The 15,993-nt window shown below is 37.7% G+C and overlaps 1 long non-coding RNA gene across 2 annotated transcripts in view; it reads right to left on the reverse strand.

Moving 5' to 3' along the window:
- Nucleotides 1-15,993, reverse strand: part of LOC102412762 — a 53,908-nt gene that overhangs the window by 26,198 nt on the left and 11,717 nt on the right. For both annotated transcript variants that reach the window (XR_003106261.3, XR_326894.4), the window contains exon 2: nt 8,137-8,173. This is a non-coding gene — a long non-coding RNA (uncharacterized LOC102412762). The remainder of the gene's footprint in view (nt 1-8,136; nt 8,174-15,993) is intronic.

Genomic DNA, 15,993 nt, shown 5'->3' on the forward strand with positions numbered 1-15,993 from the left:
GGTGGCTCAAACAGTAAAGAATTTGTCCGCAATGCAAGAGACATGGGTGTGATCCCTGGGTTGGGAAGTTCCTCTTGAGAAAGAAATGGCAACTCACTCCAGTATCTTTGACAGGAGAATTCCATAGACAGAGGAACCTGGCAGGCTCCAGTCTATGGAGTTGCAAGAGCCTGACACGACTGACACTTTCACTTTGTCAGGATAGCAGGCTTTTTTTCTCTTGTTCCCTGGAAAAGTCTCCACATGATTAAAGATGGCTATTAGAGCTTTAGCCATCACATCAACATTCTAAGCAATAGGTAAAAGGGATGGTTCCTCTTCCCTTTTAAGGAAACTTTATGGAACTCTAAAAAATTTCTCTTTATACCTCAACAGCCAACCACTGAAAGAGATGCTATGAAATATATCCTTCTATTGTGGTGGCAGTGTCTCTAGTATTTGTTAAGTTAAAAAAGATAAAATACTTAGAAGAATTGAGTAGTTTCCGCCATACCATTGAAAGAATTCAAAGAAGTAAATTCCATACTATTATAGAGCAGTTAAAATCTGGTCAAGAACTCAAAACTATAATATATGACTCCACTTTAAAAGTTAAAGCATAAATCTTATAATATGCACTATGAAGGATGGATGACTTCAAGAAATAAAGAGCAAGCAGCCTGATATAAAACAGAAACTGCACAATTTAGGCCCTGAATAAACATTTGTTGAATAACTGAATTAGCAATCGAAGAGATAATTCTCAATATCCTGTTGAAAATAAGTGCAGCTCAATGTGATACAAATCTGCGAAAAAACAGAGATTGGCAATTCATCTTGATACACTGAATCACCTTTAGTATGAGAATCCTGGCTCTCAGAACTGTAAGAGGCCTCAAAAGAATATCTAGTATAACCTTTACCTTTAGTCTAATAAAGAATTACAATTCTCATTTTAGAGGTAAAACCCAAATATATTAAATGACTCAGATATGAGAATACAGTTAATAAATCATCACTTGAGATCTAGAATACTTGCTTGTTTTTTCCATTTTATTGCTTATTCAGTGAGCTATATTTTCTACTTTTTTATTCTGATGTGTTAATCCTATTTGGGAATTTTGGGGAACAATCATGTACTAAAAAGACACTTAGGAAAGTTGTATTAATCATCATTTTTGAAGTGTGTGTTCTATTCTTTCTAAACGATAATAATGGTAAGTTATTAATGAGTAAGAAATTTCCTAATGAACAAGATCCTTCCTTTTCCTATATACAATATTATTTCTATTTGACAAAGCTTATAGCATCTCCAGAGATAAGTCCAGCAACCCAACAAGTAGGAAAATAAATACACTTCATTAATCTTTATTACATATCTGTGAGGGAGGTTACTATTGGCATAAATTGCTTGTAGGGTAAAAACCAGAAAAAAAAAGATAAAGGTGAAATAATGACTAAAAAGCTTTTTTTTTTTTTTTTTTTTTTTGGTCTCTGTTCTTCGTCTCAGGACTAGTAGGAGACAATGGAATGGAGAGCAAAAGAAAAGATAAACAAAATAACATGCACAGTGTTCATATTTTTGGAAATGTTCTAAGTTTACTTATGGTATCTTCAGCATAGTTAACTCATTATCCATGCTCTTTTGTGTTGATGGTTTTATTTTTTACAGATGACTAGTAATTACAGTGTTAGTTGAAGGACAAATCATTAGACTTCCCTGAGCTTTTCATTGATATAATGGGAATAATTTATTTTGAGCACAAATAACAAAATTTCTTTAGCACAAAGGTGAAAATTAGAAGCACTATAAATTTTACTTGGCATTGTTTTTCTGGTAGACAAACTTTTCAGCAGACAATTCTGTATTGTCCTGTTCAAGTTCTATAGCAACTCCACTAAAGTTTCAGGATGTGTTTCTCATTGCACTCACTAGGTACCACTGTGAAATTTTAAAGAGGAAATACTAGCAGAAGATAAATGAAGAGTAATAACATTATCAGTTGTTAAGAGTCTAAAGTTATTTAAAGGTCATAGAGCCTGTTTCCTTCCTTTCATACTTTAAGGCGTTTCAATCTGTGGAGGTGCAGTTCATTCAAAATCATGAAGCTGAGTTAAAGTGGATCCAGGCCTAGATACTAGTCTCTTAATTAAGCATCCAGTTCTCCTTCTTGTTAAGGAAAAGATGTATATAATTTTAAAAATCACGAAGGTTATAAAAAATATCAGTAGAGGTATTACACTCTTGCTTTTCATTCCTTGCTACAAAGTGTTATTTGCCCCAAAGCAAAAGACCTTCTTCTCCTCTGTTATTTGAATTCTAACACATATTACCTGTGTTTTTTTTTTTCTTTTTTCTTTACTCTGCTTATATTTTCATTGTGTTTCCATTAACCTCAGAACCCACAATTATGACACATTAGAATGTAACCCACTCTCAAGAAAAAGAGATACAAGACAGCTATGGCAGGGATATAACTTCATTAGTGACAAGTAAAGAATTACATACTGAAGTTCTAGCTTGAAAGTACTAGCTTGAAAATTGTTCAAGTGAGAGAAATGCACACAAACACTCTTTGTCCTATTTCTTCATTAATTTGGGGATAATTACATTCATTTTTGCACACACATTTATTTTCATGAGAAACAGAATACTGTCTCATATGTATTAAATGTACCATTACATATTTTTTAAATTTAAATTAAAATATGTTCTGATATCTGCTTTTTCCATTTAAATAAATCCCTTACATGTAAAAACATACATCCAATTGTCCTTTCTTCTTCATTATTGAGGAACTGAATGTGTATGTATTTACTAAAAAGAAGTAGTGATTAAGTAGAGGAAAGTTTTAAATTCAAATTAAATCCACAGTCTTAAAACACAAACTATTCTTTGTCTATATTACTGTTTACTTTTAATGTCCTTCCATAATCTATTTCTCTGTACAGGGCAGTAAGGTAAAAGCATTCCAATTATGCATACACACTGAGGAAACCAAAATTGAAAGAGACACGTGTACCCCAATGTTCATCGCAGCACTGTTTATAATAGCCAGGACATGGAAGCAACCTAGATGTCCATCATCAGATGAATGGATAAGAAAGCTGTGGTACAAATACACAATGGAGTATTACTCAGCCATTAAAAAGAATGCATTTCAGTCAGTTTTAATGAGGTGGATGAAACTGGAGCCTATTATACAGAGTGAAGTAAGCCAGAAAGAAAAACACCAATACAGTATACTAACACATATATATGGAATTTAGAAAGATGGTAACAATAACCCTGTATAAGAGACAGCAAAAGAGACACTGATGTATACAACAGTCTTTTGGACTCTGTGGGAGAGGGAGAGGGTGGGATGGTTTGGGAGAATGGCATTGAAACGTATAATATCATATATGAAACGAGTCGCCAGTCCAGGTTCGATGCACGATACTGGATGCTTGGGGCTGGTGCACTGGGACGACCCAAAGGGATGGTATGCGGAGGGAGGTGGGAGGAGGGTTCAGGATGGTTAACACATGTATACCTGTGGTGGATTCATTTTGATATATGGCAAAACCATTACAATATTGTAAAGTTAAAAAATTAAATTAAATTAAATTAAAAAAAAAAGAAAATGCAATTTCATTCCCAAATAACAAATAAAGCATGATACTTAAAAGGCTATAGGAAGATTAAAACTGACCTACTACTACTACTACTAAGTCACTTCAGTTGTGTCCGACTCTGCGCGACCCCACAGATGGCAGCCCACTAGGCTCCCCCGTCCCTGGGATTGTCCAGGCAAGAACACTGGAGTGGGCTGCCATTTCCTTCTCCAATAAACTGACCTAATCAATTATTAAATAGTTAAAGAACTGTGGCCTTCAGAGCCATGGTTAGATAACTGTAGATGGTTAAAAGCCATGGAAACACATTCCATTTCAAATTGATAAAGTAATGTGTTGTTCGACTTGGGTTGCCATAATAAAGTACCACAGACTTGGGTGGCTTAAATAAAAGAAATTTATTCTCATAGTTCTGGAACCTGGAAATCTAAGATTAAGGTACCAGCAAGACCATTCTTTTGTGAGGCCTCTTTTCTGGGCTTGCAGAAAGTCACCTTCCTTCTGTATCCTCACATGTCCTTTTCTCTGTACGTGACACTCAAAGAAAAGGGTAAGGACAACAGTCCTATTAGATCAGGGCCTAACTTTATGATCTCATTTAAGCTTAATTGCCATATCTCCAAATAGTCACATTGACAGGTTAGGTCTTAACATATAAAATCTAGAGGAGACACAATGGAGTCCATAACAGAATAGACTTAAAAAACCATTATAAAACATAATAATGGATCCCATTAATCAGTAGCAGTGGTTACAATTTGCATTTGGAGCCAGTAATCTTGGACTATCCATATGTCATGTTATTGTCATTGTTCATCCTCCCACCTATTTTAATGGCTATATTTTTGTTCAGAATTGCCATGGCATCCTAGGTATACGAAGAGTATAATGTGAAGCAATCTGAACTGTTCTTATTGTACAACTGATATACAAATAATAATATTGGTATCTAAAATTAAGGATTAAGGGACTTCCCTGGTGGTCCAGTGGTTAAGAATCCACCTGCTAATGAAGGGGATGTGATATTGATCCCTGGTCACAGAATATCACATTTGCTACAAGTGGACCCACGTACCCATCCTAGATCCCATGCACTGCAACAAGAGAAGCCACTGCAATAAGAAGCCTGTGTACCACAGCTAGAGAAAGACTGGGCACAGCAGTAAAGATTAAGTGTAGCCATTAATTAATAAATACATAAATATGAAAAAAATTAAGAACTCAATATATATCAAATCAGATTAGATCAGTTGCTCAGTCATGTCCAACTCTTTGCGACCCCATGAATCCCAGCATGCCAGGCCTCCCTGTCTATCACCAACTCTCGGAGTTCACTCAGATTCACATCCATCGAGTCAGTGATGCCATCCAGCCATCTCATCCTCTGTCGTCCCCTTCTCCTCCTGCCCCCAATCCCTCCCAGCATCAGAGTCTTTTCCAATGAGTCAACTCTTCGCATGAGGTGGTCAAAGTACTGGAGTTTCAGCTTTAGCATCATTCCTTCCAAAGAAATCCCAGGGCTGATCTCCTTCAGAATGGACTGGTTGGAGCCAGGCACTCCACTAATTTATTTTTCTTTATTATCTTATTTACTCTTCCTAACAAGTCTATTAACTCTAAGAAGTAGAATTATTTTCAGTAATTTACATAAGAAAACTTAATGCTTAGAGAAATTAGGTCCTTTGTCAAAAGTAGTACCTCTGCCTCCCTAAGGCCTAACTCTTCTTGTTACAGTTTGCCCAGACCCTAACACTTTGCTAAAGCCCTCAACCCCTATTTAACTGATGAAAACCCAAAATGTAAAGGTCAGTTTCTATAAGATTAGCTACTTATTTGTTGCTAAAGCCATCATAAGTTAAATCTAAGCTTTACAGTTTAAATTATCTTGCCCAGATTCAACCATTAAAAATCAAATACATATGGTGTGACATATTTCTCCACAAGCATTAATAGTGCCCTCCCCACTTACTAAAATTCAAAATCCAAGTCACAGACCCTGGACAAAAGGACTCCTCAATTCTATATGTGTTCTTCCCCAAATGTGAATATTTATCCCCTAAAACTATGAAAGTCACTCAGTCGTATCCAAATCTTTGCAACCCCATGGACTATATAGTCCATGGGATTCTACAGGCCAGAATAGTGGAATGGGTAGCTATTTCCTTCTCCAGGGGATCTTTCCAACCCAGGGATCGAACCCATGTCTCCTGTATTGCAGGTGGATTCTTTACCAGCTGAGCCACCAGGACATCTCCCCTATTTTGTAGGGGTAGGGCCTTGGAATCATAAACCAAATGGCATGGAGGTCATTCCATGAGCAAGTTCATTCTTATTGTGAAGTGAGAGTGAGGGGCAGGGCCAAATCTTCTCTGTTCTTCCCTCCAAATTCACCAATCAGATATTACTCCTTTCTCCTCTAGAATGAAATATGTGAGAAACATAAAGAAAAACAGTAGTGTTCACATGAAAGGGAGCATCAGGGCATTTACTCTTAAAAATTCTGCCTCAGTAGTAAATATAATTTACAGAGACTTATTTACATAAATGCCAAAATTTTATTTAACCAGAATTATGAAGAAATTGCATTAGAGAAATGGGAAAGGGATATGTCCTGTGTGTGTGTGTTTTCAGATCAAGTCATACAAGAGAGTTGCATCCTCATCTGCCGTAAATGGATAAAGGATGACATAGAAAAGAGAAAACTTAATTTTAAGCATATTTTATATATCTGAAGGGCTTCCTTTGTGGCTCAGATGGTAAAGAATCTGCCTGCAATGAAAGAGGCCCAGGTTCAGTCCTTGGGTTGGGAAGATTTCCTGGAGAAGGAAATGGAAACCCATTCCAGTATTCTTGCCTGCAGAATTCCACGGACAGAGGAGTCTGGTGGGCTACAGTCCATGGAATAACAGAGTCAGATATGACTAAGCAACTAACACTACTACCCTCATAAAGCTCTTTGAAACCACTAGTTCCATGATTGTTTTATATATATGAAAGGAAATATCAGAAAAAATAGCTGAAGAGTTCAAAGTACTTTTTTCAAAGGAACTAAGTCAAGGATGGGGCAAAGTATTTACTAGGAAAATTTTTTTTTTAAGTTTTGTAGTATTATTTGACCCAAGTATATATGTATATATATTTTTGGTTTGATATAAAATTAAATACCATGGAATAATAGCAATGGAAATATCAAAATTTGCCTGTTATTCTAATTATTGATTTAGCCAAGAAAAGGAAAGAATGAAGGAAACAAAAAGTAATTTAAAAATGACTGGTTCTGGTAGCAGATAGAAACTTATGTTCAAAATGAAGACAATGACATTGCATCTCTTTTTTATAAGGAACAAACAGGAAATTTTGCAGCATAAATATTTTCAAAATGCATTTTTAGAGACCCAGGCCAGCTCTTAAGTCCTCCAGAGCTGCGCTGTCCAATACGGTAACCATTAGCTACACGTGGTTATTTAAAATAAGGTGTAAATAAGATTTTAAGTTCTATCCCTCACGTTAGCCACAGTTCATATGCTAAAAAGCCACATCTGGCTTATGGCAATCTTTTGGACAGCAGAAATAAACATTTTCATTACTGCATAAATTTCTATTGGAAAGCACTGCTCTAGGTCTTGCTGTTTACATGCTGAATTTGTACTAAGTCTTTCACGTTGTGGCTCAGATGGTGAAGAATCTTCTTGCAATGCAGGGGACCTGGGTTCAACCCCTGGGTCGCAAAGATCCCCTGGAGAAGCGAATGGCTATCCACTCCAGTATTCTTGCCTGGGGAATTCTATGGACAGAGAAGTCTGGCAAGCTACAGCCCAGAGGGTCATAAAGAGTCAGACGTGACTAAGCAAGTAACCTTTCATACTCTGAAACCCATTGTCTTGAGGAGAAATGAACAAACCTGCCAAGATATCAATGCCTTTAGAAAACCAAATATTTTCATATCATTTAGAAACAAGTTTGATATTCTAGCCCTGAACTGGAACTACTTCATTCATATTCTACAGATATTTATTAATATCTGTATAATCGTGTGCCAGGCAGTTTGCTGGATATTGAGAAAACAATGTCACTCAAGATCCTCAATATCCATCAGCAAAATGATGGTACAGGAAGCCCCAGAACCTGGTGCACCACAGAAGCATCAACTTAACAACATACAGCCCCAGAAACTTCTATGAGAAATTCAGAAATCAGTTAGGAAGATGTAGCACTAAGGCAAGTTCAAATCCAAGAAGAGTTACAATGAAACAGATAAGAAAAGCTATTTAATTCCAGCCATGCTACTCAAAGCTAGCACAGTTTGTAATTGGGAAGAAAAGCCCAGCTGTGGCTTCTCCTTTGGGAAGGAAAGAGAATGGTAGAATGTGTATTTAAAGTTCCAGATTTTAGAGGGACTGCTTTCTGTTTAACCTGACTCAAGGCACTGACAGGTAACTGGCATACCTTGGATGCCAGAGGCTGCAGAGATTAAAAGAGAATTCAGCCGACTGTGGCAGCACTAGAGAGTTGTAAAACTGCAGACAGAAATAGCCTTACCATGATCAGGAGTAAGCATCCAGTTTGTGTCTTCTCCCTAGTGAGAGAAAGAAAAGAGTAGAGCATGGGTCCAACGTTCTCACTTTTGCAGGTATGTGCAGTCTGAGACTGGTTTCTGTTTCATCTGACATGAAGTGCTGACAGAATAGTTACACCTTGATACCTGGGGGATACAGAAAGCCTGGTGGCTTCAGGCAGAACCAGAGAAAAACAACAAACCTTTCAAACTGGAAAATGATATACACAAGTCCAGAGAAGGTGCATCCTTAGAAAAAGCTGGAGAGACCCAAAAATCTGTAGCTGCATTGATTGGTGAAAGTCTTTCCCTGGATGAAGCCAGTAGATAAGATTGGAAGAGTTGTCTTTTTGTGTTCAAATGTGTGGATTCCAACACAGCGTTATAAGGCACATGAAGAAACAGGAAAATATGACCCAATCAGAGGAATAAAAAACATCTCCGGAAACTGACCTTAAAGAAAGTAGCACAGTATTGTTAACTATATTCACCATTGTTGTAAAGCACATCTCTAGAACTTATTTATCTTCTTAAAATAAATCTTTATACCATTGATCATCTCCCAGTCTCCCCCTCTTCCCACTCCCTGGCAAACAACATTCTGCTTTTTGTTTCTAAGAGATTGGTTACTTCGTTGGTTTCATATAAGATATCTAAAGTTAGATTTCATATTATATGCTTTTTACCACAATAAAAAAGAGATGTAAAAAAAGATGATCAGAATCTATCCAGGCTTTGAACAATTAAATAAGACTATGCATTACTGTCCAAAACAATGTCATAAGAGCTATTACAGAACAGTATAGGGTGATAAGGGAGAAGAGAAGAGAGGCACTTAGCTAATGTCTAAGGCTAACAGGATCATCAAGAAAGGCCTTCCAGAAGAACTGGTATCAAAACTAAGGATGAGAAACTAGTGACACTTTCTACACAAACATGCAAGTTTAGAAGATGACCTAGTATTTATTTCAGTAAAAAGGAAGAGCATGAAAGAAAGGTTAAGAGCAACAGAAAGCATGCTTTAATTTGCAGTGGGGAGGTAAGGGGTGGGGGGAATGGTGAAGTGATAAGGAGAGAATAAAGAGAAAAAACAATAAGAAGTCATAATCAGGGACCGTATCATATAGGGACTAGTTAAATATTTAGAGTATGGTCTCCCAAGTGTTCATCCAATAGACTGTACTTTTCATATTTGTTTTATTCACACTTTGAACAATACTCTCCACATTATATACAGTGTGTTGAATGTATTAAATATTCATTCAGTATCCACCAAAAGACTTAATAATGTAAATATATGCTTGGATTTGCATTTTATGATGTTCTACTTACATTTCAGAAAAGTGATTATAAAAGGCTACTGTAATATTAATTATGAAGAGCATCTGTACTTGCATCTGAAAAGAACAATCATAATTCCGTATATATTATGAAACATATTATATACCCATTAAGACTAATTTATTTATATATAATTAGAGTTAAATGCCTGCATGTGTGTGTATAAATTTGTTTATGATGTGAGAATAATAATATTTTAATGATGCATTTATATATTTCTCCTTGGTTTACAGTTTTATTCTCACTTCCAAAATTTGTATAAGACCATTAGTGACTTGGGGTTAAGAGAGTAAACATACGCACCCTCAGCACATTCCTAGTTACTTCTTGCATTAAAAGATTAGGTGCTAATTGTATATCAACAAGGCACAGTTATCAGTTAAATCAAATATCCACTAGATTGAGGACAGAAGTTCCAACAAAGGCACAGACTGCATTAACAGTTGGATGGGCATTATCCATGATATGTTTGTCCTTCATATTCAAAGATAATAGCCAATGGATGTTTTTCTCTCAATATGTGAACGTATTTGGAAAACCACAAGTATGTGACAACCTGCTCACAGGTGAAAGCACTATTGAGACCTTCAGTTTTGGCAGCTCAACTCCTTTGACTCATGTCCTACAAATGCCGTTGATTGGGAAAATATATAGAATCTCCTATTGTTTTACATCAATTCAGTCAACTTGCTGCTGTTCCCCACTATTGCACAGCTGTATCAAAGGGTTTGCACGCTGCCTCAGGGGTTACAACTATAAGCTCTATAGCAGACAACTTTTAGGCTGTAATCAATTATGACTTTCAGAAAAAAAAAAAAAAAAAATGTTTGAGAGTCACAGCATACATAACTGAAAGGGATGACAAATTTTAAGGAAGGCCTTTAATTTTATAAATAAGAAAACATAATTTTATAGAATTTAAATTAATAGTCAATAATGCTACATTTTCTAGTTACACAGTTGAGGCTAGTGTTTTTTTCTAATATACAGTGCTGTTATTAAGGTAGTCCATTGAGAACAGCATTCTTCCTTTCCTTTTTTCTTCCTTTATTATTTTTTCTTTCTTTTCTTTTTCCTTCCCTTTCTCCTTTATCCCTCTCTCCTTCCTTCCTTCATTTTATTTAGGGAACCACTCACTTGGGCTTCCCAGGTGGCACTAGTGTTAAAGAACCTGCATGCCAATGCAGGAGACACAAGGGATGCTGGTTCAACCCCTGGGTTGGGAAGATAGATCCCCTGGAGAAGGGCATGGCAATCCACTCCAATATTCTTGCCTGGAGAATCCCATGGACTGAGGAGCCTGCTGGGCTACAGTCCATAGGGTCACAGAGAGTCAGACACAACAAGCATCTTATGACTCACTTGCTAATTCACTTAATTACTTTTTTTTTGCGAAAAAAAATAGTGTTTTTCAAGATCAATGCTAATTGCTAAGCATATAAAACTGTAAGTTAAAACCACAGCTAAAAATATTAGCTAAGACTTCAGGAATATGAGAAAGTATAGACTCACTTTTCCCTGTTTCTTCTAAGTATAATTATATAACTTTAAAAGTACTTTATAGACAACAGTAAGATAAATCTGAAAGCTGGAAAGAATGTGTACCAGCTAGAGGGTACAGGAGTTGAGAAATAACAACATGGTGAGTTATCTGTTGTGTTTTTTTTTGGTTGTTTGTTTTTTTTCCTCTCCCATACACCTTGGACTGGCAATGGAGAGACCTGTCACAAGAAATGATTAGGCATAAAGAAAGAAAGAAAAAAAAAAAAAAAGAAAGAAAAAGAAAAAAGGGAGGAAGAAAGAAAGACCAATCTGTTCCTTCTCACCAAAGGACTGGGAAAGTAGAAACCCAACAGAGACCTAGTAGGGAAGCTCAAGCAGATTTCCACCAACAGAGCCTCTGTTGATTATCCAACTTACCAACAGCAGTGGCAACAGCAAAGTCCCAGCCATCCCAGCCTCTGTTCCATACCTTATGGCAGGTGAGGGATGTGATCTCCCAGCAGGGAAGAAACAAACTCTTAACTTTCTTATTCCCCTGTCCAGAAGCAGGGCCCAGAGAGTGGTCCCACCAGCTCATTTCTACTGCAATAGTAAAGCTCTGTGACTCCCTGGCTTCCACCCAGTGGTATAAGGGAACTAGGGCCAGTGGTTTTTTGCCTCACACAGAATATTGCTCAGTACCCCACAGATGGCACCAATAGGGCTTACACAGGAGTCCTAGCAGCACCAGAAATCAAACAAGACAAAATATCACTGCAAGGGATCACAAACTAAACATTCAAGGGAATTAAAACTCAGAGAAGTAGACTATAACTTATATACTATATAACTTAAATAGAACAACTAACTGCCTGCTAAAATAGAATACTTGGATAGGAACAGGAATACACTAATAAAATAAATGTTCAGGATACAATAAAAAAAAAAAATCATTATACCAAGAATTTGGAAAATCAGAATTTAATGACAAAAGATAACCAATATGGAGATTAAGCTGATATTGAAATTATCTGACAAGCATTTTAAAAGCAACTGCCATAAAAATTACAAATTGTCTCAAAACATATGACAACAGAAAATCTCAACACAGAAATAGAAATTATATAAAATAACTGAAAAGATTATAGAATCAAAAACTATAATTAAAAAAATTAACTGAAACAACTGAAATTAAAAAAAAAAAACCTCAATTGTACACAACAGAGTATAAATGGAAATGATAAAATCAACTGAAGATAAAGACAGATCAACAGAAGTTTCTGTAGAAAAATTTAAGAAGAGCAAAACTTTATTTTATCACAGTACAGAAGAGAAAGAGTGGGGTACTGGCAAAGTATTTGAAGAAACAATGGCTGAAAACTTGCCAAAGTTGGCAAAAGACACAAATCTACAAATTTTAACATGCGAAAACCTCAAATAACTCCATAGAAATCCACACCAAGATATAACAACATTAAAATTTTAAGTGTGAAAAAAAAAAAAAAGAAAAAAATTTAAAAATAGCCAGAGGAAAAGAATACATTACCTATAAAAGAATAACAATTCATAGTGTAGTGGATTTACTATCTGAAATCACGCAGGCCAGAAGGAAGCACAACTGTGTGTTTTTTTTGTTTTGTTTTGTTTTTTTGTTTTTTTTTTTTTAAGGTGCTGAAAGAAAAGAGCTGTCAATTCTAAAAGGAACCAGAAATTCTATATCCATTGGTGAAACTATCCATCAGGAATAAAGAAGACATAAACATATTCTCAGTCAAAAGAATGCTAAAATAATTTGTGCTAGCAAATCTACACTTAAATAATTACTAACAAAAGCTCTCTAAACCTTCTAAAAAAGAAGGTGATAACAGAAGACAGTGATCTTAAGAAAGGAAAGAAAAACAATCAGATCAGATCAGAACAGTCACTCAGTCGTGTCCGACTCCTTGCGACCCCATGAATCGCAGCACGCCAGGCCTCCCTGTCCATCACCAACTCCTGGAGTTCACTCAGATTCACATCCATCGAGTCAGTGATGCCATCCAGCCATCTCATCGTCTGTCGTCCCCTTCTCCTCCTACCCCCAATCCCTCCCAGCATCAGAGTCTTTTCCAATGAGTCAACTCTTCGCATGAGGTGGCCAAAGTACTGGAGTTTCAGCTTTAGCATCATTCCTTCCAAAGAAATCCCAGGGCTGATCTCCTTCAGAATGGACTGGTTGGATCTCTTTGAACTCCAAAGGACTCTCAAGAGTCTTCACCAACATCACAGTTCAAAATCATCAATTCTTCGGCGCTCAGCCTTCTTCACAGTCCAACTCTCACATCCATACATGACCACAGGAATAACCATAGCCTTGACTAGACGAAACTTTGTTGGCAAAGTACTGTCTCTGCTTTTGAATATGCTATCTAGGGTGGTCATAACTTTCCTTTCAAGGAGTAAGCATCTTTTATTTCATGGCTGCAGTCACCATCTGTAGTAATTTTGGAGCCCAGAAAAATAAAGTCTGACACTGTTTCCACTGTTTCCCCATCTATTTCGCATGAAGTGGTGGGACCGGATGCCATGATCTTTGTTTCTGAATGTTGAGCTTTAAGCCAACTTTTTCACTCTGCACTTTCATCAAGAGGCTTTTGAGTTCCTCTTCACTTTCTGCCATAAGGGTGGTGTCATCTGCATATCTGAGGTTATGATACTTCTCCCGGCAATCTTGATTCCAGCTTGTGTTTCTTCCAGTCCAGCATTTCTCATGATGTACTCTGCATATAAGTTAAATTAACAGGGTGACAATATACAGCCTTGACGAACTCCTTTTCCTATTTGGAACCAGTCTGTTGTTCCATGCCAAGTTCTAACTGTTGCTTCCTGATCTGCATAAAAATTACTCAAGAGGCAGATCAGGTGTTCTGGTATTCCAATCTCTTTCAGAATTTTCCACAGTTTACTGTGATCTACACAGTCAAAGGCTTTGGCATAGTCAATAAAGCAGAAATAGAGGTTTTTCTGGAACTCTCTTGCTTTTTCCATGATCCAGCAGATGTTGGCAATTTGATCTCTGGTTCCTCTGCCTTTTCTAAAACCAGCTTGAACATCTGGAGGTTCATGGTTCACATATTGCTGAAGCCTGGCTTGGAGAATTTTGAGCATTACTTTACTAGCATGTAACATGAGTGCAATTGTGTGGTAGTTTGAGCATTCTTTGGCATTGTCTTTCTTTGGGATTGGAATGAAAACTGACCTTTTCCAGTCTTGTGGCCACTGCTGAGTTTTCCAAATGTGCTGGCATATTGAGTGCAGCACTTTCACAGCATCATCTTTCAGGATTTGGAATAGCTCAACGGGAAGTCCATCACCTCCACTAGCTTTGTTCGTAGTGATGCTTTTAAGGCCCACTTGACATCACATTCCAGGATGTCTGGCTCTAGGTCAGTGATCACACCATTGTGATTATCTGGGTCATGAAGATCTTCTTTGTACAGTTCTTCTGTGTCTTCTTGCCATCTCTTCTTAGTATCTTCTGCTTCTGTTAGGTCCGTACCATTTCTGTCCTTTATCAAGCTCATCTTTGCATGAAGTGTTCCCTTCGTATCTCTGATTTTCTTGAAGAGATCCCTAGTCTTTCCCATTCTGTTGTTTTCTCTATTTCTTTGCATTGATCGCTGAAGAAGGCTTTCTTATCTCTTCAGGGGCGGTGGCCAGGAGGAGCAACGCCATGCCCAAGGCTAGGGGCTGTGACCGGGAGGACCAACCCCACGTCCAAGGAGCCGTGGCTGCGCGGGCGCAGGAGGGCCTAGAGGAGCTATCCCACGTTGAAGGTCAGGAAGGGCGGTGGTGAGGAGATACCCCTCGTCCAAGGTAAGGAGCAATGGCTGCACTTTGCTGGAGCAGCCGTGAAGAGATACCCCATGCCCAAGGTAAGAGAAACCCAAGTAAGACGGTAGGTGTTGCAAGAGGGCATCAGAGAGCAAATACACTGAAACCATACTCACAGAAAACTAGTCAATCTAATCACATTAGGACCACAGCCTTGTCTAACTCAATGAAAATAAGCCATGCCCGTGGGGCAACCCAAGACAGGCGGGTCATGGTGGAGAGATTTGACAGAATGTGGTCCACTGCAGAAGGGAATGGCAAACCACTTCAGTATTCTTGCCTTGAGAACCCCATGAACAGTATGAAAAGGCAAAATGATAGGATACTGAAAGAGGAACTCGCCAGGTCAGTAGGTGCCCAATATGCTACTGGAGATCAGTGGAGAAATAACTCCAGAAAGAATGACAGGATGGAGCCAAAGCAAAAACAATACCCAGCTGTGGATGTGACTGGTGATAGAAGCAAGGTCCGATGCTGTAAAGAGCAATTGTGCACAGGAACCTGGAATGTCAGGTCCATGAATCAAGGCAAATTGGAAATGGTCAAACAAGAGATGGCAAGAGTGAATGTCAACATTCTAGGAATGAGCGAACTGAAATGGACTGGAATGGGTGAATTTAACTCAGATGACCATTGTATCTACTACTGTGGGCAGGAATCCCTCAGAAGAAATGGAGTGGCCATCATGGTCAACAAAAGAGTCCGAAATGCAGTACTTGGATGCAATCTCAAAACGATAGAATGATCTCTGTTCGTTTCCAAGGCAAACCATTCAATATCACAGTAATCCAAGTCTATGCCCCAACCAGTAACGTTGAAGAAGCTGAAGTTGAACGGTTCTATGAAGACCTCCAAGACCTTTTAGAACTAACACCCCAAAAAGATACCCTTTTCATTATAGGGGACTGGAATGCAAAAGTAGGAAGTCAAGAAACACCTGGAGTAAGAGGCAAATTTGGCCTTGGAATACGGAATGAAGCAGGGCAAAGACTCATAGAGTTTTGCCAAGAAAATGAACTGATCATAACCAACACCCTCTTCCAACAACACAAGAGAAGACTATACACATGGACAACCAGATGGTCAACACCAAAATCAGACTGATTATATTCTTTGCAGCCAAAGATGGAGACGCTCTATCCAGT

The sequence above is a fragment of the Bubalus bubalis genome, chromosome 23, assembly GCF_019923935.1.
Source record: "Bubalus bubalis isolate 160015118507 breed Murrah chromosome 23, NDDB_SH_1, whole genome shotgun sequence".
Lineage (NCBI taxonomy): Eukaryota > Metazoa > Chordata > Mammalia > Artiodactyla > Bovidae > Bubalus > Bubalus bubalis.